Source organism: Ochotona curzoniae, unplaced genomic scaffold (genome assembly GCF_017591425.1).
Source record: "Ochotona curzoniae isolate NIBS_2020 unplaced genomic scaffold, NIBS_Ocur_1.0 contig_1, whole genome shotgun sequence".
In the NCBI taxonomy this organism is placed as follows: domain Eukaryota; kingdom Metazoa; phylum Chordata; class Mammalia; order Lagomorpha; family Ochotonidae; genus Ochotona; species Ochotona curzoniae.
The window spans coordinates 18,983,327-18,999,314 of NW_024464918.1; the positions used below are offsets into that span (position 1 = coordinate 18,983,327).

Here is a 15,988-nt window from a genome sequence, read left to right on the forward strand (position 1 = left end):
ATCCACCACTCACCTCCTCTCCCGTCACCCATTGTCTCCCAGGTTACAAATTTCTCCCAATAGGTTTGGCATTCTTTCATTAATACAAATGAAAGTGAAAAATCGCATCTCCAGGTAGCACTGAAATAGATGGCCTTTTACTAAGTGGGCAAATCATGCTATCTTTAGATATGGTTATGATAAATCCTATTTATATGAGTTGAAAAAAAAATTACTCTTTTTCCTAACCTGCAGGGAGCATTAATCTTCCTCATTTTAGATGCCTGCCTCTCATGTGTTGTATTGCCTTGGCATTGCATTAATAATCATTTGAAAAATATACTTTGGTTGTTCTTAAAAATAAATAGCCACCAAATATCATCATTTCTCGTCATAAAGCAGGAAATAATTCTGGTTTCATTGCACTGCATAGAAACTGTTGGTGTGGTGAAGCCATAGGCAGCACCTCCCCCAAACTGTAAATGTCTCCAAGCATCTCTTCATGCTTTTCCTTGGAGATAAAGAAGATGCCCCCTTCTCTGAGATACCTCAACAAGCTTCTAACCTCCAGTTTAAATGATTCTGTGACAGGCCACAGTACTGGACGCGCCTCAGATCGTAAATAGTCAAGGAGTCAGAGGGGATGATAGAAAGTATAGCAATCCAGGGTCTTCTGAAATGTAGCTACTTTATGGGGGAAGTGTCTTATTAATGTCAGATTCTGTTTTCTCTAATGTACCTTGTAGAACTGTCCAGCACCGTAGAGGTGGGGTACATGGTAACATTTGTATGCAAATTGATTCTCTATTTGTCTTACTGGAGACAGAACTGAACCAGAGAGATTAAAGAGCAAATTAATGGGACCAAGCACATTATCCCCCTCCAACCCCACTCACACGTCCTTTTTTCTTGATGAACATCATGCTGATGCTGGATTTTCTTCTGCCAGACATTGTTGTTCATGACAGGGAGACTTGGTCTAAAAGGTCTGCATTGTAATCCTTAGGATAGGGTTCTAAATCTGTGTTAAGTCTGCACATAAACTGGTAGTGGCTTGTCAGGAGTCATCAGTCTACATCTCTTTCCCCTACGTGTATGATGGCAAACACAAGCTTCAGTAGTGTGAGACAGAATCCCATGTGTTTAGAAGAGTCGTGACTACGGAGCTCTGAAAAGGCAGTTGTATCACTGCACTTTTCAAACATAGGAAGCTCCACTTCATTTGAGAAGTGGATGTTCACTTCTGACACAAAATAAGAAGTAAAGGAGCTACTGAGCTAGGCAAATACCCTCCCAGCAATTTTTCAGACATTTTTTCAAAATATCTTAGGGGGTTAAGGTAACTAGGTTGTCTTTGTTCAATTGATATTTTCATTTCTAACTCTCTGATATTTTTAAACTTTGGGTGAAAATACAGAAGTATTAAAAGTCTGGGGGCTCAGTACAATGTACATGGGGGTAAACAGAGGCTGGCCGCTTCCTGCCCAGTTGCATGTTAATATCCCCTTCTCCCCCAAGGGACAGATGCTAAGTTGGAGTAAACAAATTCAGTCATCTCAGGCACCTATGTCCTTCTTAGATTGGGCGTTGCTACCTGCTCACCTTGCTGGGTGAAAAAGTAGAGGGGATTGTGCGGAAGATGCTTTCAATAGCAGAAGTTCTATTGCATTAGCTCACAACCTGAGAATGACGGCAAATACTGCAAAACAAGCAAAACAATAGCTGAAGTGATGGGGCGCTTGCAGGGTACCAGCACAGAGGATGAATGGAGGCCTTAGGAAGGGATATCCAGGGACCTGGGTGACCAGCAGCGTTGCAGCGCTCAGCAGCTGTGTCACCACAAGTAAACTGAGGTGATTTGGATGAAGTTTTATTTATTTATTTATTTATTTATTTATTTCTGCTGTGGTGATTTTTAAAAGCCTGAGGACTTAAAATCCTACACACCACATTCTGGATTTCAACAATCTAAATTTTGTCTCATCTTCAGTTGAAGATGGGGATCTAGACTGTTTTAAAAAAATAGTAAAGGTCTTTGTTTTTTTTTTTCAATGGTAGAAGCACATTTTCTCAATCCCCCCTTCAAGCCAGAAGGAATGTGATTGTTGACTCGTTCAGAGGCCATACTACGCCTTTGGGCTGGAGCAGGCCCAAACATGATCAAACATGATCCCCCAAATTCTCCTGTCTTCTGAGTAATTCAAGCAGACTCAGAGAGTATAACTGTGCCTCTCACCCTTTGCATCACTGGCATGTGGACATGCTAACTCTTTGTTCCAAGAGCTGTCCTATACACTGTAAGATCCCTGGTGCTGGTAGGATCCTTTCCCCAGTCATGACAGACAAGGGGAAAAAAATGTCTTCCAAGTATTGCCAAATACCTCTAGGGGGATGCAGGAGGGAGGGGATACACTCCCTGGTACCAAGCCATTGTACAGAATGATCAATTTTTCCATCAGTCACTTTGATGAACCAATTCTAATGGGGGGCAGTGCTCACTTCCTTGAGAAAATGCCTTGACGAAACAGACAAAGCATCACAGTGAAACAAGGGACCTCCCTAGTGCTTGAGAAGGGGCTAAAAGCAGGGGAGGCAAGCAGGTCTACACCAGGACTAGTTTCCCCAGAAGAGGGGCTTTTCCTTAGGCAACTCCTCTAGCTCCCGTTCCAGTAGATGCTTCCTTGGCTAGGGTCCTGTCCTCAGGATGACAGAAGACATTTGTCTCCACACTCATTTTCAAAAGGAACGTGCTATTAAATACATCATCTCATATTTTTGCTCTAAAAAAAAAAGCTACTCAGGTAGAAGGCCAATGAGCTTTTCCCTTCAGTGGACCCTCTGCTTCCTGGACTCCAAGCTTGCAGAAGGGGTAGATGATCACCCTAGGTCTTTTGCACCTAGGCATAAAGCTGTATTCTGCCTGAAGGCTGCGGCATGTGGAGCACTGCGGAAAGTGGCTAGGGGTATCAGAACCAGACCAAGGACTTTTTCCCTGCAGAAAGATGCCACTTAGTTAAGTTTGCATTAGGCCCAGACAGTTCACCCTCCTCTGGGGGCTCAGGAACATTAGGAGAAAGAAAAAAAGCTCATGTTTTTTAGTCATAATGGATAGCCTGGACAGGGACCCTCTGCTGGTAAACAGAGCCATGAATCAGCACATGACCTCAGCATGCACATTGCAAAGTAACAACGACCTATCAGGGAATATGTAAGGAACTGATGATGTACGAGACTGCCTCGTGAAAGAGGCGGTGCACCACCAAGTGTGGTGGGAACAGCAGGCAGGCCTTGATTTGAAAGTTCTTGCTTCTAACGTCAACTTGCTTGCATCTTTCAGCATGGCCATAACATCTCTTTCTAGTAGGGATTCAGTTTTTTGAACCAATCAACTCTAATGGCTAAATCGGATGCCTCTAAGATCCCACCAGTCTCTGCTCAGGTCTTTATCTGTGACGGTGCCTAGGATCACAAGGCTCAGGACGAATTGGCTTGGACAGCGATGCTGCCTTCCCTGTCTTCAGCAGACACGTATTTATCACGTGTAAGTGTGTCCGGCACTCCACAGGGAGAGAGGCTCATTTTCAATCCAACACCTTTCTTCCTTCCTCAGGGGACCCGGGGAGGTCCCATCCAAGTCGCTCACATGTGCATCCTGAGATATCAATACATTTACACGAGCATCATTAACTTGATGTCCTTCATCAGCTGGCAGAGCCGGAGTGATTTTTAAGACGGATGGCGCTGTCTCCCAGCCTGGCTATCTTGACACTGTTCTGCCAGCTCTGAAGTAGGCTTTAAGCAAAGCAGCCTCGGCCCCGAAAGGACAGAGAGACCTGGGGTGGAAAATTCAGCATCACCTTGAGAGGGTTCTGTGAGCACTGTCGTCCTCACCTTCCTCAACTGCCACAAGAAAGCTTTCCGCCAGTCACTCTGTCTAAAGTCATTTTGAGGTGTGCCCGTTTGAAGCTATCTTCTCCCAATCTCTTCCATGACAGCAACGTGATTGGTTACAGCTCCTACAGCACCCGTCAGTTACTCACAAGCAATGGCCCCATGGAGGTGTGTTACTCAGTCTCTCAAACCGGGAAGGGTGAGGACCTTGCTCTTCGAGAGTTACCCCAACCTGGACACCACTGTGAACACTTCCCTATAAATACGTCACTTTCATCACTGCCATCGGAAAACATGTGTCTGAGCACTGTCCCCCTACAGCTGAAGAACAGTGGGAGAGGCAGGCCGAGGTTTCTACACTTTTTCTCGATGAGGCTTTTTGTTGGTTCATCTGCCACAAAAACCTCTATTTTAGGAAATTTGCTTACCAAACCCATTCATCTTCCCCTCACTTCTTGTTTTCCCTATCTTCTTTCTGTCAAAAGCATACATAACTGCCTGAAATACTGAACATCACAGAACGGGCAATGTCACCACCCTGAGTTGACCTAAGAAAAAAATAAAAGTACAGACACGCGAATCTTTTTAGTTATCCCCACAGGGCCTTGTTGGAAGTAAATATATGGGCCTGGTGCCATAGCCTAGCGGCCAAAGTTCTCAACTTGAACGCAATGCACCAGGATCCCAGGTGGGCACCAGTTCTAATTCCAGTGGCCCTGCTTCCCATCCAGCTCCCTGCTTGTGGCCTGGGAAAGCAGTTGATGATGACTCAAAGTCTTGGGACCCTGCACCTGTGTGGGAGATCTGGACGAGGTTCTGGGCTCCTGGCTTTGGATCAGCTCAGTTTTGGCCCATTGTGGCCACTTGGAGAGTGAATCATTGGATGGAAGATCTTCCTCTGTCTCTCCTTCTCTCTGTATATCTGACTCTCCAATAAAAATAAAATAAATTTTTTAAAAAGAAGTAAATATACAATTTGATACAGGCTTTGAAATTTTAAAAATAGATTCTGATTCCTCATTACTATTTCATGAACCTCTAGGGGCCCAGGGACCGATATTGGGAAACAATAGATTTGGTTTATTCTATATAGCATATAGCACCAACAGAAAAATTGGGAGAAGTAAATTGGTAGAATTTTTAAAAAATTTTTATCTCACACACACACACATTACACACACACACAAATATGAGCTCAGAATAATTCAGAACTTTCTGGAAACTCTATGAAAATGTGCATTGGGCTGCCTCAGTGGTAGCCATGGTCCCTGACCAGGAAGATGTGCAAGAAGAAACTAGAAATCCACCTTCCAGGAAAAGCACAGCAGACATCCAAGCTACTTTCACAGACCTAGCATGTCATTCACTACAGAAGAGTAAACAAACCGCAGGTAAAGCCGAATCTTCACAACCCTTTCACTGCCTCCTTTCCTGACACCCAAATCCCCACCTGGACTCCGTAAGCCCTCTAAATCACGCCGTGAACACGCACTCACTGGAGCCTTTTCTTTAAAAATGGATCAGGTGACAAATACATCGGGCAATTAATACACATACACAATGCGACAAAGAATTGCTAGTAGGAAATCATTTGGTTATGTAAGGCCTTGGGTTTAAGAAATGAGAAGGACTTCAGAATGAGCCAGAGGAATGTGTCAGAAAATGCACCGGTCCGGGGACAAGACCAGAGGCAGGCTTGATGTTCACAGCACTGATGGTTACAGCTCTGAATTCTAGCTGTGTTCCCAAACCAACTCCCTATGGAGCCTAACGCATAAGTGAAAGCAGCATGGGTCAGCCAGCAAATGCTTTCAGAAAGCACATTAGGACAGAACAATGTCCTGAGATGCAGGGGAGAGGGGCTTAGCCACACAGCGCCTGTGCTTTGTAATTCAAGCCCCTTATGAGGGGTGCTGGGGCTCTAAAGCTTTTGAAACTCTTTATAAAGGACCCCTTTGTGGGTTGCTGAAGTTGATATTGTCCAAGTCTCCCGAGGCTAATTCAGTGCAATTAGATTACCACTCTTTGCCTTTGAATTGGGCTGTTTTGCAGTGTCCGTTGCTAAATGAGTTTACCGTTTTAACAGGGAGCTGCTGACATTCATTAATCCCAGTGGTGACACAGGCAGCAGCTCCTGGGCCATGCGTCCTCTCCCTTCATGCATACCTAGGCCTGGGCTCCCTCTTCCAACGCCAGGTGCACCCTCAATGTGCCTGTTCACCCCAGAGGGTCGCATTTTCTGCTAGAGTGTCTCATGGCTCTACAGGATCATAGAATCCTGCGGGGCAGAAAGGGCTCTTGGTAAGTGCTAGAATTCGACAGTTCTCAAACCTAGCTGCGAAGGTCTCATCAAAAAGCTTCCCCAAATTTTCCCTGGATTAAGTACTTAATTGCAAAATGATTCTCATAACGGTCATAAGGCAGAGGAAATATGTAGAGATGATGGGCATATTTATAGCACCAATGTTGGCAACAGCTTCCGAGGTACACAGTTTTCACCAAACTCATATCAAGTTGTGCATATTAAAAATGTCACTGACTTTTCTCTCAATAAAGTATTAAAAATACGCATCCCTAGCATCATGCCAGTCAGCCAGAAGCCAATGTCCCAGGATAGGGACTCACATTGTCTGATTCAGGGGGTCTGAGTGGGGCCTAAGCATCTGCTTTGCTAACAGCCCCATGTCATACTGCTGCTGCTGCTGCTGCTGCTCCTGTGAGCCTAGGGCTTGAGGAAAAAGGATTTAAACCATTTGGCATGAGGACCCTGATGTAGGTTGACCTTTGGATGTGCAGGTGAGAAGAAAATAAATGACTTTCTCAAACAGCCATATTTATTGCTCAGTCATTGCTCCAACATCACCTAGAGAACCTATGAGCCTGACCCTATCACTTCCTTCCCTTCCTTCCGCCCTCCGGCACAGATACACTCAAGACTCAAGAGAGCCCCGCAGGAGACAGTCCTATCCCCACATGGGAGGCCAGGTCCCTGAAGGAGATGCACCCAAAGCTCTCACGCAGGCAGCTGCAAACCCTGACTGTGATGCTGGGGAAAAAGAGAGAGAGAGAGAGGCAGGCTTGCAAGGATCAGGCTTTGAACCCTGGTATAAGGAGGCCCTGGGGAACAGCAATGAGGATCTATTGGGAATGAGAAAGGGTAAACTAAGATCTGGGATTGCCTTCTCCAAAGACGATCTAGCTCATCAGTCCTCTTTGCACATGGTTCTGTCCACCCTGGGGCCACCAGGGCTCTCCGCAGAACTCCTCAATGACCGGAGACTGCTGCTCCGCATGCCATTTGCTTAGCTTCAGCACCAGGCTCTTCCTTCTCCACCACTTTCCACAAAGCATGCTAGCATCTCATTCACTGGAGTCACTGCTAGGATCTCCCAGCCTTTGGAGAGCTGCTTGTTTATCGCTGTGTGCTCCCTCCTGCAACGCTCCTGGCTCCAGAGGAATGTGGCAGTGCTGCGGCAAGCCTGGCCGCCAGCAGCTTCACAGTGCTCGCTTACAGAGGATCTTTGCTGTGTAGTGAGGGCTTCACATCCACTAGGATGAGGAGCTGCCCGAGTGCCTCAAAACAATAGACTACTCCCATTCTAGAGCTGAGAAAAACTGAGGCTTTGGGATGTGAAGGGAATTGCTTTTGGAGAACGGCAAGTAACCATTCTGCTACTCCCAGAATAAAGCCAGGAATCTCATACAGATCCTACTCCTAGCTCATCATTCTTAGACAGATAGATACTTCTTAAAAATACAGCCCCTCTGGGCTGGTCGAGATGTTGGACTAATAGCCATTTCTGCCAGTGGGTCGCAGGAATAGAAAGAAGCATAGGAGAGAAGAGCTTGGAATTTGCTACTAGGTCTTTGACTTAATGAAGCCAAGTTCATTTACATTCTTTTGGTTAGCCAGATTGGCATTTCTTTTTTCTGCTCTTAATTACCTTTCCTTGTGCAATACATGAATAAGTTCTCTAAGAGACGCCAGTGCAAGCCTGAAACAAGCTTTGATAATGGCCTCCAGTTCCCCTCTGTTATCCCTGTCACTGTCATTCATATATGTAACACATACATGCTGCACACATGGGTGTCTGTGTAATCTTTGAGATACACGCACCGTACTGTCACCTCATTGAATCACGTTGCCCACGTAATTCCACAATCTTGTTCTGTTTGCAAGCAACGTGTCTTGGGATGCTGTACCTGTTGAGGCATACAGTTCCATTACACTGCCTTAAACGCTGCCTGCAGAGCATTCCAGGTGACGGATTTCTCCTTGTTTTCTGGCCACCCTCCCCCTTTTTTTTTTAATTTTTCCACGGCCATAAGGACTGCAATCTTTACAGTGTACCTACATAATTGTGAACATATGTGGCATTTCTTCAGGCAGGCAAAAAGAGTAAGAAACAGAACTGCTGGAGCCTAAAACGTATACATTTTTTATGTTACTAGCCACTGTGGCTAGTGCAAACCTTCCCTCCTGCTCCCCCTCAGGATGCAGCAGCTTTGAGCACAGTGACCCACTAGTCATAACCATTAGTATTTACTGACTATTTACTGAATGCTTATTCATATTTCTTATTTCATAACTGCCACCAAAATCCCTACTTTATAGCTAACTGAGGCAGAGTTTTTGTAACTTGCTCAACATAAGACAAGTGATAAGATGTAGAGCCAGGATTCAAAAGTGGGTCTAACTCCAGAAAACACTCTTGTAACCTTTACATTGCCATTATTAGTTTAAACATCATCCTGGGGTAAGAGGGGACAGACTGAACTAGATGAAGAGACTGGAAGACATGAATCTGCTTCTTCAGACAACCAAAAGCTCATCTCTCACAGGTGGCTGTAGATAGTAATAAAGCCAGTGTGCCTCCATAAATCACAGGAGGGACGGTGCATTCCCGTCTGCCCCTCCACGCAGGTGCGTGATTAGAGTCCTGGAAGCAGGGATGCTTTCCCATCAATGATCCATTCTTCTTTCTCCCACAAGCCTGTGGCCAACATCACTGCAGGAACTATGCAGGGCCATGGGAGAGAATTTCTGAGCTGGGAGATCAGGAAAAAGAGTATCACGACTTCTGAGATAAGGATCAAGGCTTTTAAATGGTTAGTCCCTGTATTTATACCAGCAGGTTTCCAATCTCGTACTTGAACCCTCAAACACACACGATCAAATATCCCAAGCCTCCCTTTCTCTTCCATAGAGTAGGTTTCTGAGGCAGCGTGGGGACGTGGGAGGGCCTCACCACATTGCCCCAGATTTGCTGCTCCTGAAGCAAACCCAAATGATTTCCCAGATCATCCCAAGACTAGGAAATTACATCCAGTCCAAATGATGCCTAGGGAATAGAAGCGGAGGAAGAAGCAAGGACTGAGCCAGCCTTCTTTATAGCTCTAAGCATCACTTCTGGTGTGGCCCACGAGAAGCCCAGACAATGTTCTTGTCTTAAACACCTGTTTAAGACAGCCCATGGATCATCGCTGAGACATCTTCCCTAGTAGACTTATTGTAGTACAAGAAAGCACTCAACAGAAATATATTGGAAATACTCGTTCTATCATTCATTTGAGAACAAACAAACATAATATTTATAACACACACACACACACACACACACCAAGGCAAAGGAACCAGTAAAACAGCAGATCTATTAAAATACTCCTTCTATCATTCTTAATAGATCTGCTGTTTTACTGGTTCCTTTGCCTTGGGGGGTGTGTGTGTGTGTGTGTGTGTGTGTGTGTGTGTGTGTGTGTTATAAATATTATGCTTGTTTGTTCTCAAATATTAAACATAAAAAGATATTTAAAACTAAAATACACAGAAATCTTACTCCCTGGGACAAGTCATTTAACAATTTGGTATTTGTCCTTACAGATGCTTTTTTTAAAATTTGTTATTCATTTAAGAAGCAGAGTTGTAGAGATACAGGGAGAGACACAGAGAGGAGACAGAGAGAGAGATGTTCCATCCACTAGTTCACTCCTCAGTGACCACGTTGGCTAGGCGTGGGCCCAGCCAAAGCCAAGAGCCAGGAGTCAGGAGCTTTTTCTGAGTCTCCAAAGCAGGTACAGGGGCCAAGCATTTGGGCCATTCTGCCGCATGTTAGTATTTGCAGGGACCTGGATCAGAACAGCAAGATCTTGAGCCGGAACCCATAACAAGCAGTTACTTAACATGCTCTGTCACAATGCCAGTCCCCTCACAAATGATCTTAATAATATAGTTATAACAAAAACATGAGTGATAACTTTCATAGGCTGAATAACTATCATCCCATGTAATCATCAAAAATCACATAAAGCCTATACTATTATTTGTTCTAATGAGGTTAAGAAACTTTCCCAGGGCTCTTGCCTCTTTTTTTAAATATTTATTTATTTTTCTTACAAAGTCAGATATACAGGGAGGAGGAGGGATAGAGAGGAAGATCTTCCGTCTGATGATTCACACCCAAGTGAGCGCAACAGCCGGTGTTGTGCCGAACCAGAGCCAGGAGCCAGGAACTTCCTCCAGGTCATCCACATGGGTGTAGGGCCCCAAGGCCTTAGGCTGTCCTCAACTGCTTTCCCGGGCCACAAGCAGGGAGCTGGATGGGAAGTGGTGCTGCCGGGATTAGAACCGGCGCCTATATGGGATCCTGGCGTGTTCAAGGCGAGGACTTTAGCCACTAGGCCACATCGCTGGGCCCTTAAGAGGCAATGCCAGGCTGAAATTCAGACAGTCTGATTTCCAAGGGGCTTCAACTGTTTTGGCTTCAATAAGCTGTTTCTATTTTATAAAACTAGAATTATTCTAAATACCATGTTCTATAACTTCTGTTTTATCACTCCAAAATACCTTGTCAATGCCCATGCACCTCTATCCCCTTCATTTCTGTAGCTGCACTGCCCTGGTCTTGAGAATACTCGGCACAATGTAAGTCAGCTTACCACAAACACTCTCTGCCTGTATTTCCAACTCCAAATCAAATGGCAACCTAAAGTTGTTTACCCATTCTTCACAAGTCCCACCTATGCCCTTACCTCATGCTATGTCCTAACCTCTCCATCAATCTGGAAGAGCTTCCCCCTCCCTTCTGCTAAGAAAGACACACTAACCAGAGCTTGCATTTCAAACCTGTCTTCATCACGTTCTTGCTCTATGATCTTGAGAGTTTCTTCAATCTTCCTGAACCTCAAGCTCCTTGCCCTAATATCTATGAGAAACAGCTGCACTGACTGACACATCAAGTCCAGATTCCAACATGTTTCTCCAGTCTGGGACAAGCCCTTAACAGATGGTCATTCCCTCTCCACTTCTCTGAGCTCCTACCCATGCCTCAAGACCCCACCTCTAGCGTCACTTTCACCATGAAGCACCTCCTGGATTTCCACAGACCCAGTTGGGAATGAACTCCTATCCCTAAACTCCCCTTGAGAACATGTATGTGATTCCTGTGATGCTCAGTCTACTTCCTAGCATCTCAAGGGTTTGGAGCATCATGATCTCTTAGTGCTGGAAAAAGGTAAACAAGAATACAAGGAATTCATGCCCTGGTACTTCCCAGGATTTTAGCTGGTCTACTTTCCTCTTGTAAGCAATGTCATCCCTGTGGTTCATGCATGTTAGATGCTCAATGTCTGTTGAATCAAACTGCTTTGTCCTCACGTGCCTAACAGAGGAAGCCACTTCCTCTACTATTTGCTGTGCTGAAGCCTGGGACCATAAGGATTCCAACCACCCAGTGACCATGACCCTCCTTTTACAGCAAGAAAGGAGCCTCAGTGAGAATGTGAGCTAGATATGGCTGCTCAGCTCTCACGCCGCAGCTGTGGCTGCGAGTGGGTCGGTCTTATCCTTGCAGTCTGGCAGAGCGTGGCCAAGGTCCAGGCCTCTCAAAACATCTCAACCAGTGCAGATAAGGTTGCTTGCTACCATGACCCAAGCATGCAGACAAGGCAAAGCTTCTAAAATGGTTGTATTTGTATGGAAAGCAAGGGCCTTGTTGAAGGTAATTATCTCAATGTGATCTAACATATAGAATAGAACAGAAAAATTTTTGTAGGAACCAAGAAAAAAAGATTGCATCGTGCCCAGAGACATGGGACTAGGGAATTCAGTGCAGATGCCTTGGAACATAAAAAAGCTACAGCCCCACAAAAAGAAGAGTAATACAGCTCAGAAAAGGAGATAACACTGCACTCCAGCCTAAAGATAAATAAAAGATGTGCCTCCCTGTGCAGCGTCTAGTCTCAGAGTCTCAGATTTCTGTACCTGAAGTGAGACTGGACTGTATAGGGACTATGGATTCTACACACACACACAAAGTTGTCATTGTATGGCACTTAAGCTGCCTCATAGAAGGCCAGCAGTTAATAAATCTAACTTAGAAATTAGATTTAACCTGGAATCCTGGTTATATCACTTGCAAGGCACATATCTCGGAACAACACTGTTTTGAAGATGCCTAAACCTCAGCTTTTCTCATCTTGGAAATGGAGATGAAAACTATCACTTTTTGACATATTACTATTAGTGTGCAATGAGAGGAGGCATGTGGCATACAGCAACCACAGAAAGCAGGAAAGTTGCGGAGACTGTCATTAAAGTGGGATAGGCATTTAGGGGTGTAGAAGCATACAGAGTCTGACTAACTGTCTGGTGGAAAAGCTACCCTGCAGCACTCAGGACAATTAAACCAGGCCATAAAGAATGACTAACTCACCGAATGGCAAAGAGTGCCAAGAGAGTGATGCAAGCAAAGCAAAAGGACTTGCAGAAAGGGCCAGCTGGATGATGCTAGGCCCAAGGACTCTGAGAGAACCAGTTACACACCCTGCTACCCAAGCTCAGGCCATGCCTGTTCTGCCCTCATCTTTCTCAATGGGCCTTCTCTCCATTGGAAGCCCAGCTGAGACAGGAGACTGTGTTCATTTTCCAAAGAACATTTATTATTACATGCTATAAACCAGCAACTGCTTGAGGTTAGGTAACTAGGTACACTGATGAAGAGAAAAGATACATCCCTGGCTCTCACGCAGCTTAACTTCAGGGAAAGGGTTTAAACTAGTCAAAATCAGGAAACTAATTGTGCTGTAAGTCCAATAAAGCAAGATAATAGGGACATTTTGTCTCGTAGATAAAACAGCCATGTTGCATATCAGAGTACCTTAGTTCGTTACTCACCTCCAGCTAACTCCAGCTTCCTGCTAACGCAGATCCTGGGAGGCAAGGGGATGGCTCAAGCATCAGGATTTCTGCCAGTATGTGGAAGACCTGAACTGAGTCCCTAGCTTCAACCCAGCCTGGTTCTGGACATTGCAGGCATTTAGAAAGTGTGCCTGCTCATTCGTGTTTGTGCTCACTCACTCTCTCTCCTTTTCTCTTGCTCTGTAGGCCTCATGTTAAAACATGAAAGATTTTAAGTGGGGGAAAAAGCAGGATAATGGGAAAGAAAATAGCCCAAAGCCCCACCCCTGCCCCACACTACACCCAGTCTTCAATACACACCCAAAGCCTTTTATCACAGGGAGTTGGGGAGCTTGGAGAAAACTGTGTGCTTTTATAAATGAAGACATTGATACCCCACAAGGGCAATGGCTCATCCAAAGTCACATAGTTAATAAGGGGCCTGGGAAGTGATCTCATTCTATACAGAGAAGTTCAGGATGAAGGACAAAAATGGGGAAAGAGAGAAGAAAGATTTTTTAAGGCATGTACAGTAATACTCTGTTATTTTTTACATGTATCAGTTCTCTTATATGAGGAGGGAAGGCCTAGAGAAATGGACCTAAAATTGTTTATAGTTGTTCTCACGAATGAGAAGATTGAGGAACTTTCATTTCAAATACTGAATATTTTTGTAATGCCCGAATGTTTTTATAACAATATATGATATTTTTTAAAAGATGAAAAGTTTGTTTTTAAAAGAGGATACCAGCATACACAATCAGACCTGGAGTACCCTTGAACAGCCTGTACCAAAGTGAAGAAAAGACACTTGAGCCATCTGAGATGTTGTTGACTCTGTTTTCTCAAAGTAAAAGTGGGTCTTGAAGTTTAGACCATTTGATGTATTTGTTGAAATTTCCTTTGCAAATGGAAGTTGCTTTCCCCAATGAGGTCATTGAGCTGGAAGTAAAATGTCACTGGAAAATGGAAGACCCAAGTTATACTACAGATTTGGGCTTATAAAACAAAGTGATGGATGGAATATATTCTCATCAGAATGGCTGGAGCACTACCCAATTCTTTATGCAATTTCATAAAATCCTCCTGGCCTTTTTGAAAAAAGTAATTAGAAATGGAAAGAATCATCTGGCTCAATTGTTTCCATCCCCAGGAAGGAGCTGAGGCCAGAGGAAAATAGACTTGTCCAAAGTCACAGTGGATTAATGCCCAGCCGGATGAGAATGAATGATTTCCCAGCTCTTATCACCGTGACAGTTTTCTCTACAATCTAGTAAGGATTCTCCTAACAGTGTGCAAGATAAATTTCAATGGTACAGAATTACTGTATCTTAGTCACCATGAAATTTCACTAGGTATCAGAATTTACCAATTTCATTTTAATATTGATAACATTTAAGGCTTTTAAGACTAAAATAAATAACATGATATGAATTGGGTGAAGCTCATGACATGATATGTAAGCAGAGAATACTACATTCTCCCATTTACTGTTACTGGAGAAACTGGAAGCTATCACAAAGATTCATAAAGCTGGATCATTTCCAAATAAGGCCTAACTTTCCCTCTAAGCCCCAAACAGCTTCTTGGAATAAATTGTGGACATGGGCTACACTACAAATTCAAATAGTTGGAGGAAAGATGGTACATTTGGGCAAAAAGTGGGCAATTGAGCAGCCAGAGGACAGCTGGGATTGAGTCACCCTCTGCCTAATTTTCTAGGTAGTACCTATCTGGGGTATATTCACAGCCTTCTAGTCTTTCCTCACATTAAACTGACACCTGTGAATTCTTCTAAGTATAAAATTTTTTATTAATTATGTTAGCAAATTTCTTGTATTTAGAGACTACTCTCTCCTGGGAACTTTTTTGAAAGATCTGTAAGTATTAGCTATTTCATACTTATAGTAACCCCATGAAGTAGGTACTATGATAAAAACCTGTTTGAAGCAACTAAAGAAGAAATTTTAACCAATGCGGGCCCCCTTCAGCCAACCAATCTCTGTTCAAAGTTTTCAGATGGCAAAATACAACTTGCATAGGAAATGGGGAATGTTCCATGTAAGAAAGGCACAGCAGACTGGCCTGGATGTGGAAGAGGGGTGACACAGCGGAGAGAGTCTCTGAGGAAGGAGATGGAGTCCTACTTTTCTTTCCATCTGTCACTATAGGATTGTTAAAGGTACCAAACAGAGTGAGAAAGAGTGCTGTGCAAGCAATCAAATACAAAATTAAGGAAACAAGACAAGTAAACAAAAACAAAAAACCAAGAAAAAGAGAGATAAGCTGAGTAGTTAAAAAGGAAATGGTATTCAACTTAGGATGACCTTGGGATCTCGGGGTCAACCTACTTTGTGAATCTCTTTCCCTCTCTGGACCACAGTTCTATCATCTGTATCCATCTGAGTAGACTGTTCTGGAATAATTTTAAGATATCTCTCAACTGCAAAAACACATGGAGGAACAGGAAGAAGGTAGAGGGACAAAAGAAGAAAGAAATGTAGAAAGGATAAAGTAAATACTAAAAGGGAATGATGGGAGGAAATGAGGACAGCATTTTTCAAGGGTGTCAGAATCTCCTTATGGTGCTGAGAGAAGAAAAGAAAGGATCCGCCCATCAAGAATCCCAACCATTAAAGCTTTCTCTGGAGGCAGCCAACTCCACGTCTCCCTCTGGTGGGAACCCTAGATGATACGAGAAGGAAGCCAGCTGATGCCCACAGAACAGGGCCTCCGAACGGAAGAGGAAGGATCTGGCTATGTTTTAGGAGCCCAGGAAGGAAGTCTGCCTGGAAGGGCCTCAGAGGTCCAGCCCCTTCTCCTCCAGGTCTGACAGTAGTCAACAATCATAGCCATATTCCCAGTTTAGGGCAGGGAGGTGCTCCTTGCACAATACCTAGAGAATGTGCCTAGGGAAACAAGATTGCTTGGTGCCTGCTAGAA

The 15,988-nt window shown here is 44.2% G+C and overlaps 1 protein-coding gene across 2 annotated transcripts in view; it reads left to right on the forward strand.

The window, feature by feature from the left end:
* The window catches only part of GLRA1 (glycine receptor alpha 1), a 79,896-nt gene that overhangs the window by 1,164 nt on the left and 62,744 nt on the right, over positions 1–15,988 (forward strand). The window lies entirely within an intron of this gene.